Below are 18,721 nucleotides of genomic sequence, written 5' to 3'. Positions count from 1 at the left end.
ACCTTCATCATTCTGTCCTCGCCTGGTTGGTGAAGAATCTCGGCCACCCTTGTGGCGACGATGAAACCTCTCCTTTCCTCTAGAGGCTGCAGCTGGACCTCCTGGTTGAGGGTGGCTACACTGGCTTATTTGGGCGCTCCAAGGATAGCTCGAGCTGCTGTGTTCTGGGCAAAGAGTACGTGAGTATATATAGTATGGAGAGTCACGGACAAGTCAGTCTCAGATATAACCTCCCCAACATTCTCCACCCTATATATACTCATGTCTTCTTTGCCCTGGCAGATCTGTTTATGATTTGATAAAGCCCACTTTGTGGGCGAAACGTAGTCAATAAGGATCGCATCGTATCGGTGTTTTATACCTTTTATCTCGGTCAGGAAGAGAGCTTCACGACCCACTTCACCTCACTACTCATACACTACAACAGAGGAACCTAAATAGGGGGTCATTCACGGCATTGTATACGGCAACTGTCAGACTGGTATTGGAGTATGCAGCACTAGTAAGGAACCCACATCCGATCAAAAACGTCAAGACACTGGATAAGATTTGGAGGTTTGCAACGAGACTGGTCCTGGAGGTTAAGGTTACGTCCTGTGAGAATACGGTTAAGGGAATTAAACTTGATATTATAGGAAAAAAAGGCCTAGGGATGATATAATAACGTACAAAGTACTGAGAGAAATTGATAGTGTGCCTAGTTATATTTATAATAATACAGTCGGAAGTTAACAACACAGATGAGTCACAGGCATGTTAGGAAGTATTTCTTCAGCCTTAGGAAGTGGAACGACCTGAGCAGTGGAGTGGTAGAGACAGGATCTTTACATAGCTTTAAAAAGAGGTACGATAAAGCCCTCAAAGGAAAACCCGGTAGCAGTCGGTGACGAGGCAGGGCCAGGAGCTGCGAATCGACCCATGCAACCAAACATAGAAATACCTGGGAATCTTTATTGTGGAATCGTTTCGCCAACCAGTGGCTTCCTTGGTCCAATACAGAGAAGAATGGTTGATGATCAGGAGTTTTGAGGTAATCAGTTCCTGAGCCTTGAGTCGATGTGATCACATCGAAATGTTTACTCAGTAAAGACACCCAAGTGTTGCACATGTGTCTAATTTCTTAACCTGTGTGCTCTCTGAACCATTAATCTACACATAGGTGAGTACACACGCATGCACACACACACACACACATGCAAACACACACACACACGCATGCACACACACACACGCGCACACACACACACACACGCGCACACACACACACACACACACACACACACACACACACACACACACACACACACACACTGTGAAGGCTTACTCAGCCCTGTAATAACTTCAGACAGTATTACCAAGGCTGGCTCCTCCTCAGGAAAATTAATGAATAGAAAAAGAAATAATAACAGACAAACATAAAAACTTTATTATATAGAAAATATAAAATATAAAACACTTAAATATGAAATATTAATCCTACATTAAAGAAAATGAAAAATGAAAAATATAAATGATAACTGAATTCAACGCTAATATAAAACTTGGGTGTCTGGTGTTGGTGACATTGCGGGTTGTTGAAATCGTAGCCGTTGCTGATGATGGGGGGGAGGGGGGGTCGTAGGTGTTGGTTACAACCCACCGGTTCGTTCTTCACAGTATAGCCATGAGTATTCTATCCCGATGACAGGAAAGCAGGTTCTTTACCGCTGTAATGATGAGGGGTTATGTCCTGCAATTTCATACAGGTGCACAGGTAATTAAATCCAAAAAGGGGAAGTCTCAGGACGTTAGTCCATCTCCATCAGTTCTACTCGTTGATTTGCAGGTGACCCTCTCTGTCATCCAAGCTGGAAAGATAGACAGGTTACCCACTGCTTAAGAAATCACTCTCCATGATAAGTAAAATACCTAAAAGATGCGGTGATTATTACAACAGTCAACTTAGAGCAAGACTGAAAGGACTAAGTTTATTATTGGTCAAAAGTGAAGCTTTCAACCAATAAATCCACTAGAATACAAGGCAGGCATGTACTTACAGTAGTGCTGGGAGCTGTGAGTCTAGTGATTACTGTTTGGATCGGAGCCCCACACGTCACCTTTCGGGGGGGGGGGGGAAGGAGGGGAAGGGATAGCGGGAGCTAGACTGACCCTACCTTAAGCAGCCGGCAGTCAAACTATCACTTTCGGCGGGGGGGGGGGGAAGGCGGGAATAGCGGGAGCTTGACTTACCCTACCTTAACAAGTAGCTGGCAATGAAACTATTGTTACTATATACTCCCTCGCTACTCCTATCTATTGAACTTTTCCCTCACACTCCTCCATACCAAGGCTTATAGTCAAGGAGTATAAGAAGAATAGGCGAGGAAAAAGTTCTAACATATGGAAGTCACGTAAGGCAAGAAATCTACTGACTGTCACAACTTAACCAGTCAGAGAAATAATTGGATGAACCATTGATATACACAATATGGAACTTAAAAGCCTGGAGTGCCAATGTCCACCTCAAGAGGCGACTGTTGGTTCCCTTAAAAGTTTCTAGGTATATCAAAGGTTTGTGGTCCATTTCTAAAATGAATTCTTTTCCCAGCAAATACCCCACACAAGGGCTAAACATTCCTTTTTTATTGTGGAGTATCTTGTTTCTGTGGGAAGGAGTTTCCGGCTTAGGAAGCATACAGGGAAGGGAGTACCATCATGGTATTGTAGTAACACCGCACCTAAGCCAGTATTGGAGGCATCAGTTCTTAAGCAAAATGTTTTATTAATATCTGGAATCTTAAGTATAGGGTCTTTCGAAAAGATACTTTTAATCTCATTAAACTTTTCCCGAGCTATGTCGGAAAGTTCAAGAGGTTCCTTCACAAACTTTTTAAGGAAGTCGGATAAGATGCCTGTAAGATCAGTAAGGTTCGGGATAAACCGTGCATAAAAATTTACAAAACCAAGAAAGCTATGCATGAGCTTCTTGGTTTTGGGGAATTTAAATTCTAATAAAGCTTTGATCTTACTGGGGAGAGGCTGCAGAGAGTTAGAAAGTATCAGTCCAAAACTGATGTTAATGTTTGGATATGTTCGCCCCACGTGGATGTCATTACGTAAATGTTATCAAAATAAACTGAAACATTTGGCATATTACCCAAGACCTTTCTCATCAGTCTCACGTAGGTAGCACAGGCATTTACCAAACCGAAGGGCATAGTTCTATATTGCATCAGTCCTTGGTGTGTAGGAAAAGCGGTGTACTGCTTAGAAGAAGGATCTAACATTACTTGATGATATGCCTGCGCAATATCAATCTCTGAAAAGAAGGAAACGTTATAAAATTTGTGTAGATCGCTATCTATTAAGGGCATAGGCTCAGCATCCCACCGAGTTATAGCATTAAGGCCTCTGAAGTCAATAGCAAGTCTATATGAATTATCCTCCTTCTTAACCATGACTACTGGTGAGCAATATGAAGATACTGAAGATTCAATGATCTTTAGTTTTAATAATTTGTCTACCTCTCTGTCAAATGCATCCCTAAGGTGAACTGGAACTGGGTATAATTTTCGTTTGATAGGATTGTCCGTCACTAAGTCATTCTTATGGACTACCGTGGAGGTAACACCTGGAATATCAGTAAAGACATCTGAAAAGTTACACATTGAAGTAGTTCATGTCTCTTATGGTCATCCAAAGATTCATTAATATTAATGTTGGTAGCATCCGAGTGGTCAAGAGTCACCAAGTCATGTAGTTCTTCATCATAGTCTAAGTTAGAGATGTCAATTACGCACACCTTACATTCTTCAGTTGTCGTATCAAGTTCGTGTGGGAAAAACTAAGTCAAAGTTATTAAGGCAGTTAACCGAATTTCTTCGGTAATATTTCTTAAGGATGTTGATATGATAAAGCTTAGGTTTCCCCTTGACTTCTATGAGGTAGTCAACTTTCCCACAAATTTTTAATACTTTATATGGACCTTTCCATGCTACTAATAATTTATTTGACTTGATAGACAAAAGTACCAGAACTTCATCCCCTACTTTAAAACTTCTCCTCTGACTTTTGGAATCAAAATAGGTTTTGTACTGGTCCATTGACAGGCTTAGGTTTTTCGAAACTATGTCAGAGGTCTCCTCAAGTTTGGATCTAAGGTCAAGGAGAAACTGGTAAGAAGACTGAACCTCAGCACTCACCTCCTCATTAGTCTATAAGTCATGAAGGATGGACAATGGGCCTCTGGCCTGTCTACCATAGAGAAGTTCAAAAGGTGAAAACTCCAAAGAGTCACTGGGAACTTCCCTCATGGCAAACAAAGCACAGGGTAGGTAACGATGCCACTCCTTAGGTTTAAGGGAGCAAAGTTTCCTTAAAATGGACTTGAGAATCGAATGCTTTCGCTCAATCCTCCCATAACAGCTGGGATGATAGGGTGTGGTGAAGACAGGCTTCACTCCCAGAAGTTGGTATAGATGTTGCATTAAGTCAGATGTGAATTGTGTCCCACGGTCAGACAAAATTTCTCTAGGGATGCCCACTCTGGAGAAGATGGACAAAAGGGCTTCAGCCACCTCTGTAGTGGTTATGATCTTTAAGGGTATGGCTTCAGGGAAACTCGAAGCATAATCAACTAATGTTAATATATATCTATGTCCCCCAGATGAAAGTGGAGATAAAGGACCAACGATGGCAATAGCTACTCTTTCAAAAGGTACCGTAAAGACTGGCATTTTGACCATAGGTACTCGCCTGGTACCTCGGGAGGATGACAGTTGGCAAACTTTACACGATCTACAATAGGTAGTGATATTTGAGGACATTTTTGGCCAAAAATAGGTTTCCCTAATTTTATTTAAGGTTTTACGATGCGAGAAATGTCCGGCCACTGACAGGTCATGAGCCATTTTAAGAACAGTCTCTCTGCATTGACTTGGAACAACTAAGATGGAATAGTCTGCCTCATCTGAATTTAATTTGAATACTGACTTGTACAAGATACCTTTTATTATATTCAAATTTATATGAAAAGTTTTTCCTTTGGATAACTTGATTTTGTTTAGCGGCATTATGACAATTCTGAAGAGAAGAGCAATTACATTGTAAATTGACAAAGGAGTCCTTCGATATGTCTAAAGGCTTAAAGTCAGGGAAAATCAAAGGATGGACAGTAGGAGAAGCCTGGGCTTTGGTCTGAGCCCTAGTCAAGACATTTATAGTATCGGAGGTGATATCTTCACTTTCATCTAATAAGTGAACCGGTGATCCTACTACCTCGCTTTCGAGAGTAGCATCACTGGTTTTTAATCCCACATGATTCTCACGAGACATTGTCTCATCTGAACTTTCGAGGGGCTTCTCTGACTCTACAGAAAGAGGATCTGAAACACCTATGTCCACCTTTGGTGATGAAAGGTCAATCTCAGAAGGAAGAATGGCACCTTTTACATTACCTATTAGTACGGAGCAAAAAGTGATGGGAGCTAGTACGGCTTCAGACCAACCTGTGAACCATTTAGACCTAATGTAACAACGGATGGTAGGAAAAGTGTCTGTACGGCCCAAGTAGTCTGAAAGTATAGCAGAGGAATGAGTTTCTTTAAGGTTAGGGAACAGCTTATCAGAAATGACTATACATGTGCATCCAGTGTCTCGTAAAATGGTAGATAGATTAAGTCAATTAACTGTTCCTGAACAGAAGGGTGCTTGGTCATTACAGTCTTTAAAACATCTTCCAACTTTTTGGACCTTCTTAGAAGGATAGTCTGGACGTTTATGTCCCTTAACACCACACAAATGACAAACAGGAATAAAAGAAGTCATTTTACTTTCCACTAGAGGCTTTGATTTCTTAAGGTCTGATGAACCCTTGCCCTTAGGGTTCGATCCCTTTAGGTCTTTATAGGAATTATGAGCCTCAGCATACAGGTCAGCAGCCTCAGCAACTTCCTCAGCTTTAATCAGGTTACGTTCTCTGATGAATGTTCGTATCTGGTGAGGAAGAGCTGTCAGGAACTGGTCAATAACCATGAAGTCTCTAAGAGATTCATAACTGCGACCAATTCCTGAACTCTCTATCCAAAAGTCGAACAAACGAAAGAGTGTTACCTGTAACTGCTGAAAGTTCTGGCCAGGCTGTAAGGTGGCATACCTGAAATCTTTCCTGTAAGAATTAGTGGTTTTTTGATATGCTTTAAGGATTGCCTTCTTCAGTAGGTTATAATTACATATGATATCCTGCGACAAAGTTGCATAGATATTCAAGGCTGTACCAGAAAATAACATTCCTAACCTGGTAGCCCAGGTGTCAGCAGGCCATTCACAGAGGGTAGCAGTATTTTCAAACCTGATAATGTATGAAGTTATGTCTTCCCCCTCTGTGAAGGGAGGTAAATTAGGTGTTGGAATATGTGCACTGACTGCACGTTGTTCCATTACTCCTTCCTCTAATTGTTGTTGTGTAAAAGTTAACTTTTTATTCTATAATTCAAGGCTAGATTTTTGGAGCTCGCGATCCTTTTCTCTCTCTATTAACTCAAGTTCTCTAGCTTTTTCCTCAACTTCTCTATCCTTTGCACTTTCCTCAAGTTCTCTTATTTTAGCCTGTTCCTCACGTATTTTAGCCTGTTCCTCACGTATTTTAGCCTGTTCCTCACGTTCTCTAGCTCTTTCTTCACGATCAAGTCTATCACGCTCCTTTTTGTCTTCTCTTTCTCTTTCTAACTGTCTTTCTTGGATTTCTCTCTCAATTCTCTCTCTCTCCTTTCTCTCCTGTCTTTCAAGGTTCTCTTTCTCCTTTTTCTCTTCTCTTTCGATTCTCTCTCTCTCCTTTTTCTCTTCTCTTTCGATTCTCTCTCTCTCCTTTTCTTCTTCTCTTTCCCTTTCTAACTGTCTCTCTTCTCTCTCAGTTCTCTCTCTTTCAAGTCTTTCCTGGATCTTAGCACTAATGAAAGATTCTAAATTTTTCCCTGTTATTCCTAACTTACTTCCAGCGTTCATCCAAAACTGGTATTCCTCCATGCTTGCAAGAATAACTTAAACTATCAGGGGAAATGTAACGGGTATTAAAGAAAACAGAGGGTTCAATTCCTGCTCCGCTCAAACTGTAAATAAACCAGAGGGCTCGATCCCTGCTTCAATTAAACAACATGTATTAATTAAAACGAAGGGTTCTATGCCGGCTCCGAGCAAACAGTAAGTATAATGAGGTCACTTGACCATCCAATCTTCTCACCAACAAATCAAGAGTGTCCTATGACAGTTCCCTTGATATAATAAAGAGCTCAATGAAACAAATTGTCACTGGAAAATCTCGGGTCCCTAGAGTCTAATCCTCCAAAGTGTTTCAAGCTCACACAAAAATAGATGGCAGAATTAACTAGTATTCCTGCCTTGACTTGACTTACAATAAATTGAGACCATAACAATCACCAAATCTTTTAAATACCTGTACTGTAGTCCTACCATAGAGAATGATTACTCATGGCTGGTGGTAACCATCTGTGGTATGCGGCGTTGAAGTTTCAATGGTAGATTCGAGATGGAGTTGAATCTTGATTCAGTAGAGTTGATCCTAGCAAGGTCGCCACTTGTGAAGGCTTACTCAGCCCTGTAATAACTTCAGACAGTATTACCAAGGCTGGCTCCTCAGGAAAATTAATGAATAGAAAAAGAAATAATAACAGACAAACATAAACACTTTATTATATAGAAAATATAAAATATAAAACACTTACATATGAAATATTAATCCTACATTAAAGAAATGAAAAATGAAAAATATAAATGATTACTGAATTCAACGCTAATATAAAACTTGGGTGTCTGGTGTTGGTGACACTGCGTGTTGTTGAAATTGTAGCCGTTGCTGATGATGATGGGGGGGAGGGGGGGTCGTAGGTGTTGGTTACAACCCACCGGTTCATTCTTCACAGTATAGCCATGAGTATTCTATCCCGATGACAGGAAAGCAGGTTCTTTACCGCTGTAATGATGAGGGGTTACGTCCTGCAATTTCATACAGGTGCACAAGTAATCAAATCCAAAAAGGGGAAGTCTCAGGACGTTAGTCCATCTCCATCAGTTCTACTCGTTGATTGGCAGGTGACCCTCTCTGTCATCCAAGCTGGAGAGATAGACAGGTTACCCACTGCTTAAGAAATCACTCTCCATGATAAGTAAAATACCTAAAAGATATGGTGATTATTGCAACAGTCAACTTAGAGCAAGACTGAAAGGACTAAGTTTATTATTGGTCAAAAGTGAAGCTTTCAACCAATAAATCCACCAGAATACAAGGCAGGCATGTACTTACAGTAGTGCTGGGAGCTGTGAGTCTAGTGATTACTGTTTGGACCGGAGCCCCACACGTCACCTTTCGGGGGGGGGGGAAGGAGGGGAAGGGATAGCGGGAGCTAGACTGACCCTACCTTAACAAGCAGCCGGCAGTCAAACTATCACTTTCGGGGTGGGGGAAAAAAGGCGGGAATAGCGGGAGCTTGACTTACCCTACCTTAACAAGTAGCCAGCAATGAAACTATCACTTTCGGGGAGGGGGAAAAAAGGCGGGAATAGCGGGAGCTTGACTTACCCTACCTTAAAGTTTTGAGGTGGTCAGTCCCTCAGTCTGGAGAAGAGCATTGTTCTGTAGTCTGAAACAATATTGTTTCAGACTTTGGAACAATGCTCTTCTCCAGACTGAGGGACTGACCACCTCAAAACTTTAAGGGTGATGGACTGATTACATCGTCTTCAAGTATCTTCTGCTTCTATCAACTTTTCTGTACTCGACTGAAGAAGCCTACTGTGTAGGCGAAACGTTTCATAATAAAGATACCTAACTGTTGCATATGTGTCTTACCTTACAACCTGTCGGTATTTTATACCATTTTAATATTATACTTTTGTTTACCAGATAAACTTCATCGTCATTACTTGTAATTTTATTATTTCTTCAAGTTTATATGATAATTAGCTAACTGTAATTACTGACTCCACAGTAATATTTTGTGTTGCCGAATGTTATAATAAATATTTGTTGAACTCTACACTTTCTTCCAGAACTCTTCCCACTCCTCAACTTTCTTCCAGAACTCTTCCCACTCCTCAACTTTCTTCCAGAACTCTTCCCACTCCTCAACTTTCTTCCAGAACTCTTCCCACTCCTCAACTTTCTTCCAGAACTCTTGATACTCCTCAACTTTCTTCCAGAACTCTTGATACTCCTCAACTTTCTTCTAGAACCCTTGATACTCCTCAACTTTCTTCCAGAGCTCTTGATACTCCTCAGCTTTCTTCCAGAACTCTTGATACTCCTCAACTTTCTTCCAGAACTCTTGCCAGTCCTCAAATGCTTTATTTCTAAAAAAAAAAAATACTTCTGGTTTCCTTTTTTTATGTTATTTTTCTCATCACTTCTGCAACGTAAGTTTCTCTAAGATTTTATTTGATTTATGAATCACAAAAACTTTTAAAAAAATTTAACCAAGTAAAAAATAGTTATGTTACCAGTTATTACAACGAAAATACCCTTTAAACATTAAGTATTCTTAATGGCATAAACATTAATGTTGAAGAAACAACATTGTGTGCTACACCATTCAAGGTATAATACATACTAACAATTAAACATCGCAGAACATTACAATACAACATTAATTTTATAATTCTGCTAACATTTACACATCACAGAACATGACATCATAATGTAGAATGTTAGTAAGTCGGAGACGCACTGACCAGTGGGTAAGACCCACCATATTAGTTGTCCATGTCAAGGGATCGAATATCCCCAGCTGCTAGTTTTTATTTTCATCCCATAATGTTTATAGTCCGTGGGGGGGATAATGTTTTATGATGGTCTAGAAGATGTTAGGTAAGTGAAAATGTGAAAATTTGAAAATAGAAAGAAATTAGTTAAAATGTTTAAAAATGATTTAGAGAACTTTGTCTTCCAAAATATAATTCATGGTAGAGTCTTCTGTACCTGACTCACAATGGATGTCTTCAACATGGCGAGAACCAACATTCTTCATCAGAATATTGAAATATATAAAGTTCCTGAGTTCCCTAACTTGAGGAAGTCTGATTTTTTTTTCTACCCACAACTTCTCGACTTTATTTTGAAAAAAAAAAAAACATAATTGTAACAACCGTGAGGGAAACTGCATATATAAATGAATACAAATTTGAATAGATACGTGCGTGTGGTATAGATGGACGTGTGTGTGTGTGTGTGTGTGTGTGTGTGTGTATTTGTGATTACAAGCATATTAGTGTACGAGGCGATCAGTGTGTGTTATACATATATATGTGTGTGTGAGAGAGCGTGTGCGTTGTTTTGTACGTGTATGAATGATGGTGAGTCCGCAGCCGTGGTTGTGGAAATGCACAAATGAGTGTGAAAATAAGTGTGTGTGCATAAGACTATTTAGGTGCAGGTACACATAAATACAGCTACACAAATTATTATACATATTAAAATATGTGTAAATTACCCAGGATAACTCCAAAAAAGTCAAAGTAACTTATTTCCATTGTGCCGGGTTCTTGTAACTGCTCCTATTACAAATACATAAGGCTAATAACGAAATAAAAACATACAGTCCAACACTTATTATAGTTCTCATAGATGTGGACATACAGATTAATACACGAGAATTCATCTACACAGAATAAAACATTCATAAACACACTTAAACTGCTGATTAAGTACAATAATGTAGATGAATTGTATAAAATAAATAGAACTCCCAAATTTTCACTGAGTGGCCAGGCCTTGGTGGCCGAACTGGACGGTAGCTTGGCTGCGTCTGGCTGACTTATGGTCTAGACTGTCTTGGTGCGTGTAATTACAGGACGCAGTTTTCTGCGTGTCCCCTCCTGTAATTCCATCCACCTGGACAGTCTCTACCGTAGACCAGCTAGACAAGACCTCGTTTTCATCTAGCTAGATCACTGGGGGTGGCTGAGCTGACTTCGGGATACATAACCTGGGGAAGGCTGAGACTGGAAGATATTCTAAGGGAAGTGAGGAAGGGGAGACATCCGGGGGCCCACGGATGGATTTCTGGACACATGGACCTGGGAAAAGCGAGAATACCTTGGGAAAGTGGGGAAGGGAGAATATCTGAGGCGGACAGATGGACTCCTGGACACATGGACCTGGGAAAGAAAGAGATACTGGTTGCGTAGGCAGAACTTGGGAAAGTGGGGAAGGGAGAGCATCTGAGGGGACACAGATGGACTCCTGGACACATGGACCTGGGAAAGGAAGAGATACTGGTTGTTGAGGCAGACCTTGGGAAAGTGGGGAAGGGAGAGCATCTAAGGGGACACAGATGGACTCCTGGACACATGGACCTGGAAAAGAAAGAGATACTGGTTGCGTAGGCAGACCTTGGGAAAATGGGGAAGGGAGAGCATCTGAGGGGACACAGATGGACTCCTGGACACATGGACCTGGGAAAGAAAGAGATACTGGTTGTTGAGGCAGACCTTGGGAAAGTGGGGAAGGGGGAGCATCTGAGGGGACACAGATGGACTCCTGGACACATGGACCTGGGAAAGAAAGAGATACTGGTTGTTGAGGCAGACCTTGGGAAAGTGGGGAAGGGGGAGCATCTGAGGGGACACAGATGGACTCCTGGACACATGAACCTGGGGAAAGCATCAAGAACACAGCAAGTGGGTGGGTGGACCTTAAAGACGAACCACTGGCCTCCACGTGGCAAGGTCTGGTAATTCAGAGATAACTCTGAGGCTGACAGTGGTCGCAAATAATAATGACAGTTTTCATTTCTTAGTATTTCGGGTATTTCGGGAAAGCTTAAATTTTTTATTAGAGATGATGTGTAGGATGATGTCGAAGAATTGAGACACTTATGCAACGTATGGGAATCTCTATTGAAGAAACGTTTCGCCACACAGTGACTTCATCAGTCCAATGCAAAGCCGGAAGGTATAAGGAGAGGAGGAGTTTGAGATAATCAGTCCCTCACAGCATAGGGCCAAAGAGGTGACTTATATACTGCAGTGGAAGCAGGAAGAGGCGGGATCACAGTGGGACCATCCACTAGTGTAAATAGGCCTTCGTCCGAAGGTTGGACAAGTGTTCAAACCTTGCCTAATCTCTAGAGACTGAAGATTAGGTAGTTGGAATAAACTTAAAATTCTTCAGGTATCCTCTGATACAATGATAAAATGATAAGCCTTGATATATAAAAAAATATCTAAAAATCTTTTAGATGGTAGTATAACAAAGTCGCATAATTGATGGTGACGAAGTGTTTGATAGTGATGATGTGATTGATGGTGATGATGTGATTGAAGGTGATAATGTGATTGATGGTGATGTGATTCATGGTGATGATGTGATTGATGGTGATAATGTGATTCATGGTGATGATGTGATTGATGGTGATGTGATTGATGGTGATGATGTGATTGAAGGTGATAATGTGATTGATGGCGATAATGTGTTTGATGATGATGTGATTAATGGCAATATGTGTGAACGACATCATCCAATGAATGGTTTTGAAAACCGACGAGTTGAAGAATTGAGACATTTGTGCAACATATGGGAATCTTTATTGAAGAAACGTTTCACCACACATTGGCTTCATCAGTCCAATACAAAGTCGGTTTTCGAAACCATTCATGACATCTGCAGACACTGCAACATCATGGGATTTTGATACAGAGAATTCTTCAACGCTTGTCCAACCTTTGGACGAAGACCTACTTACACTAGTGGCAGGTCCCACTGTGATCCCGCCTCCTCCTGCTTGGTCTCACCTGACTCCAGTATATAAGTCACCTCTCTGGCTCTGTGCTGTACTTCTTACAAGAGTGATGGACTGAACACATCGACTCCAGGCTGAAGGACTGATTACCTCAAACTCCTCCTCTCCTTATAACTTCCTGCTTGGTACTGGACTGATGAAGCCACTGTGTGGCGAAACGTTTCTTCAGTAAAGATTCCCATATATTTCATGTCTCAATTCTTCAACTTGTCGGTTTTCAAAACCATTCATTGGATGATGTCGTTCACACATATAATCACCATCAATCACATCATCACCATCAATCACATCATCACCATACACATCATCACCATCAATTATGCGACTTATACTACCATCGAATATATTTTAGATATTTTTTTATATATCATTTTATCATTGTATCAGAGGATACATGAAGAATTTTAACTTCATTTCAACTACCTATTCTTCAGCCTGGAGAGTTTAGACAAGGTTACAATACCAACACTATGGTCAGTCTGGAGAGTTTAGACAAGGTTACAATACCAACACTATGGTCAGTCTGGAGAGTTTAGACAAGGTTACAATACCAACACTATGGTCAGTCTGGAGAGTTTAGACAAGGTTACAATACCAACACTATGGTCAGTCTGGAGAGTTTAGACAAGGTTACAATACCAACACTATGGTCAGTCTGGAGAGTTTAGACAAGGTTACAATACCAACACTATGGTCAGTCTGGAGAGTTTAGACAAGGTTACAATACCAACACTATGGTCACACTATCTTCAAAGAATATTAAAGATCATAATTTTGCTTAATTTTTAATTTCTGAAGTATGCAGAACATGTCTGGGCATGTTATCTTTGTCACCATAAGTTTAGTCTTCCATGTATTTTTCACCTAACTGGGTGAATTTGGTTGAGATATCCATTTTTAAATTTTGTTATTTTAAGCAGAGCAAAAAGGGAATAGTTAGTTAAAAAAACAGCAAAAAGGAATGAAGAGAGTGTAGTGTGGATGTGAGGGAAAAGTTCAATAGATAGGAGTAGCAAGGGAGTATATAGTAACAATAGTTTCATTGCCGGCTAATTGTTAAGGTAGGGTAAGTCAAGCTCCCGCTATTCCCGCCTTTTTTCCCCCTCCCCGAAAGTGATAGTTTGATTGCCGGCTGCTTGTTAAGGTAGGGTCAGTCTAGCTGCAGCTATTCTTTCCCCTCCTCCCCCCCCCCCCGAAAGGTGACGTGTGGGGCTCCGGTCCAAACAGTAATCACTAGACTCACAGCTCCCAGCACTACTGTAAGTACATGCCTGCCTTGTATTCTAGTGGATTTATTGGTTGAAAGCTTCACTTTTGACCAATAATAAACTTAGTCCTTTCAGTCTTGCTCTAAGTTGACTGTTGTAATAGTCACCACATCTTTTAGGTATTGTACTTATCATGGAGAGTGATTTCTTAAGCAGTGGGTAACCTGTCTATCTTTCCAGCTTGGATGACAGAGAGGGTCACCTGCCAATTAACGAGTAGAATTGATGGAGATGGACTAACGTCCTGAGACTTCCCCTTTTTGGATTTAATTACCTGTGCACCTGTATGAAATTGCAGGACATAACCCCTCATCAATGCAGCGGTAAAGAACCTGCTTTCCTGTCATCGGGATAGAATACTCAAGGCTATACTGTGAAGAACTAGCCAGTGGGTTGTAACCAACACCTGCGACCCTCCCCACCCCATCATCGGCAACGGCTACGATTTCAACAAGCAGTGTCACCAACACCAGACACCCAAGTTTTATATTAGCATTGAATTCAGTTATCATTTATATTTTTCATTTTTCATTTTCTTTAATGTAGGATTAATATTTCATATTTAAGTGTTTTATATTTTATATTTTCTATATAATAAAGTGTTTATGTTTGTCTGTTATTATTTCTTTCGCTATTCATTAATTTTCCTGAGGAGGAGCCAGCCTTGGTAATACTCTCTGAAGTTGTTACAGGGCTGAGTAAGCCTTCACAAGTGGCGACCTTGCCAGGATCAACTCTACTGAATCAAGATTCAATTCCATCTCAAATCTACCCTTGGAACTTCAACGCCGTATACCACAGACGGTTACCACCAGCCATGAGTAATCATTCTCTATGGTAGGACTACAGTACAGGTATTTGAAAGATTTGGTGATTGTTATAGTCTCAATTTATTGTAAGTCAAGTCAAGGCAGGAATACTAGTTAATTCTGCCATCTATTTTTGTTCGAGCTTGAAACACTTTGGAGGATTAGACTCTAGGGACCAGAGATTTTCCAGTGACAATTTGTTTCATTGAGCTCTTTATTTTATCAAGGGAACTGTCGTACGACACTCTTGATTTGTTGGTGAGAAGATTGGATGGTCAAGTGACCCCATTCTACTTACTGTTTGCTCGGAGCCGGCATAGAACCCTTCGTTTTCATTAATACATATTGTTGAATTGAAGCAGGGATCGAGCCCTCTGGTTTATTTACAGTTTGAGTGGAGCAGGAATTGAACCCTCTGTTTTCTTTAATACTCGTTTCATTTCCCCTGATAGTTTAAGTTATTTTTGCAAATATGGAGGAATATCAGTTTTGGATGAATGCTGGAAGTAAGTCAGGAATAACAGGGAAAAATTTAGAATCTTTCATTAGTGCTAAGATCCAGGAAAGACTTGAAAGAGAGAGAATTGAGAGAGAAGAAAGACAGTTAGAAAGGGAAAGAGAAGAGAAAAAGGAGAGAGAGAGAATTGAGAGAGAAATCCAAGAAAGACAGAAAGAGAGAGAGATGGACTTGATCATGAGGAGAGAGCTAGAGTACGTGAAGAACAAGTTAAATTAAGAGAACTTGAGGAAAGAGCAAAGGATAGAGAACGTGAGGAACAGGCTAAAATACGTGAGGAACAGGCTAAAATAAGAGAACTTGAGGAAAGAGCAAAGGATAGAGAAGTTGAGGAAAAAGCTAGAGAGCATGAGTTAATAGAGAGAGAAAAGGATCGCGAGCTCGAAAAATCTCGCCTTGAATTAGAGAATGAAAAGTTAACTCTTACACAACAACAATTAGAGGAAGGAGTAGTTGAACATCATGCAGTTAGTGGACATATTCCAACACCTAATTTACCTCCCTTCACAGAGGGGGAAGACATAACTTCATACATTATCAGGTTTGAAAATACCGCTACCCTCTGTGAATGGCCTGCTGACACCTGGGCTACCAGGTTAGGAATGTTATTTTCCGGTACAGCTTTGAATATCTATGCAACTTTGTCGCAGGATATTATATGTAATTATAACATACTGAAGAAGGCAATCCTTAAAGCATATCAAAAAACCACTAATTCTTACAGGAAAGATTTCAGGTATGCCACCTTACAGCCTGGCCAGAACTTTCAGCAGTTACAAGTAACACTCGTTTCTTCGACTTTTGGATAGAGAGTTCAGGAATTGGTCGCAGTTATAAATCTCTTAGAGACTTCATGGTTGCTGACCAGTTCCTGACAGCTCTTCCTCACCAGATACGAACATTTTTCAGAGAACGTAACCTGATTAAAGCTGAGGAAGTTGCTGAGGCTGCTGACCTGTATGCTGAGGCTCACAATTCCTATAAAGACCTAAAGGGATCGAACCGTAAGGGCAAGGGTTCATCAGACCTTAAGAAATCAAAGCCTCTAGTGGAAAGTAAAATGACTTCTTTTATTCCTGTTTGTCATTTGTGTGGTGTTAAGGGATATAAACGTCCAGATTGTCCTTCTAAGAAGGTCCAAAGAGTTGGAAGATGTTTTAAAGACTGTAATGACCAAGCACCCTTCTGTTCAGGAACAGTTAATGGACTTAATGTATCTACCATTTTACGAGACACTGGATGCACATGTATAGTCATTTCTGATAAGCTGTTCCCTAACCTTAAAAAAACTCATTCCTCTGCTATACTTTCAGACTACTTGGGCCGTACGGACACTTTTCCTACCATCCATTGTTACATTAGGTCTAAATGGTTCACAGGTTGGTCTGAAGCCGTACTAGCTCTCATCACTTCTTGCTCTGTACTAATAGGTAATGTAAAAGGTGCCATTCTTCCTTCTGAGGTTGACCTTTCATCACCAAAGGTGGACATAAGTGTTTCAGATCCTCTTCCTGTAGAGTCAGAGAAGCCCCTCGAAAGTTCAGATGAGACAATCTCTCGTGAGATTCATGTGGGATTAAAAACCAGTGATGCTACTCTCGAAAGCGAGGTAGTAAGATCACCGGTTCACTTGTTAGATGAAAGTGAAGATATCACCTCCGATACCATAAATGTCTTGACTAGGGCTCAGACCAAAGCCCAGGCTTCTCCTATTGTCCATCCTTTGATTTTCCCTGACTTTAAGCCTTTAGATATATCGAAGGACTCCTTTGTCAATTTACAACGTAATTGCCCTTCTCTTCAGAATTGCCATAATGCCGCTAAACAAAATCAAGTGATCCAAAGGAAAAACTTTTCATATAAATTTGAATATATAAAAGGTATCTTGTACAAGTCAGTATTCAAATTAAATTCAGATGAGATAGACTATTCCATCTTAGTTGTTCCAAGTCAATGCAGAGAGACTGTTCTTAAAATGGCTCATGACCTGCCAGTGGCCGGACATTTCTCGCATCGTAAAACCTTAAATAAAATTAGGGAAACCTATTTTTGGCCAAAAATGTCCTCAGATGTCACTACCTATTGTAGATCGTATAAAGTTTGCCAACTGTCATCCTACCGAGGTACCAGGCGAGTACCTATGGTCAAAATGCCAGTCTTTACGGTACCCTTTGAAAGAGTAGCTTTTGACATCGTTGGTCCTTTATCACCACTTTCATCTGGGGGACATAGATATATATTAACATTAGTTGATTATGCTTCGAGTTTCCCTGAAGCCATACCCTTAAAGACCATAACCACTACAGAGGTGGCTGAAGCCCTTTTGTCCATCTTCTCCAGAGTGGGCATCCCTAGAGAAATTTTGTCTGACCGTGGGACACAATTCACATCTGACTTAATGCAACATCTATACCAACTTCTGGGAGTGAAGCCTCTCTTCACCACACCCTATCATCCCAGCTGTAATGGGAGGATTGAGCGACAGCATTCGATTCTCAAGTCCATTTTAAGGAAACTTTGCTCCCTTAAACCTAAGGAGTGGCATCGTTACCTACCCTGTGCTTTGTTTGCCATGAGGGAAGTTCCCAGTGACTCTTTGGGGTTTTCACCTTTTGAACTTCTCTATGGTAGACAGGCCAGAGGTCCATTGTCCATCCTTCATGACTTATGGACTAATGAGGAGGTGAGTGCTGAGGTTCAGTCTTCTTACCAGTTTCTCCTTGACCTTAGATCCAAACTTGAGACCTCTGACATAGTTTCGAAAAACATAAGCCTGTCAATGGACCAGTACAAAACCTATTTTGATTCCAAAAGTCAGAGGAGAAGCTTTAAAGTAGGGGATGAAGTTCTGGTTCTTTTGTCTATCAAGTCAAATAAATTATTAGTAGCATGGAAAGGTCCATATAAAGTATTAAAAATTTGTGGGAAAGTTGACTACCTCATAGAAGTCAAGGGGAAACCTAAGCTTTATCATATCAACATCCTTAAGAAATATTACCGAAGAAATTCAGTCAAATGCCTTAATAACTTTGACTTAGTTTTTCCACACGAACTTGATACGACAACTGAAGAATGTAAGGTGTGCGTAATTGATATCTGTAACTTAGACTATGATGAAGAACTACATGACTTGGTGACTCTTGACCACTCGGGCGCAACCAACATTAATATTAATGAATCTTTAGATGACCATAAGAGACATGAACTACTTCAATGTGTGAGTAACTTTTCAGACGTCTTTACTGATATTCCAGGTGTTACCTCCACGGTAGTCCATAAGATTGACTTAGTGACGGACAATCCTATCAACCAAAAATTATACCCAGTTCCAGTTCACCT

This window comes from Cherax quadricarinatus, chromosome 62 (genome assembly GCF_038502225.1).
Source record: "Cherax quadricarinatus isolate ZL_2023a chromosome 62, ASM3850222v1, whole genome shotgun sequence".
Lineage (NCBI taxonomy): Eukaryota > Metazoa > Arthropoda > Malacostraca > Decapoda > Parastacidae > Cherax > Cherax quadricarinatus.
This window is presented reverse-complemented; position numbering follows the sequence as displayed.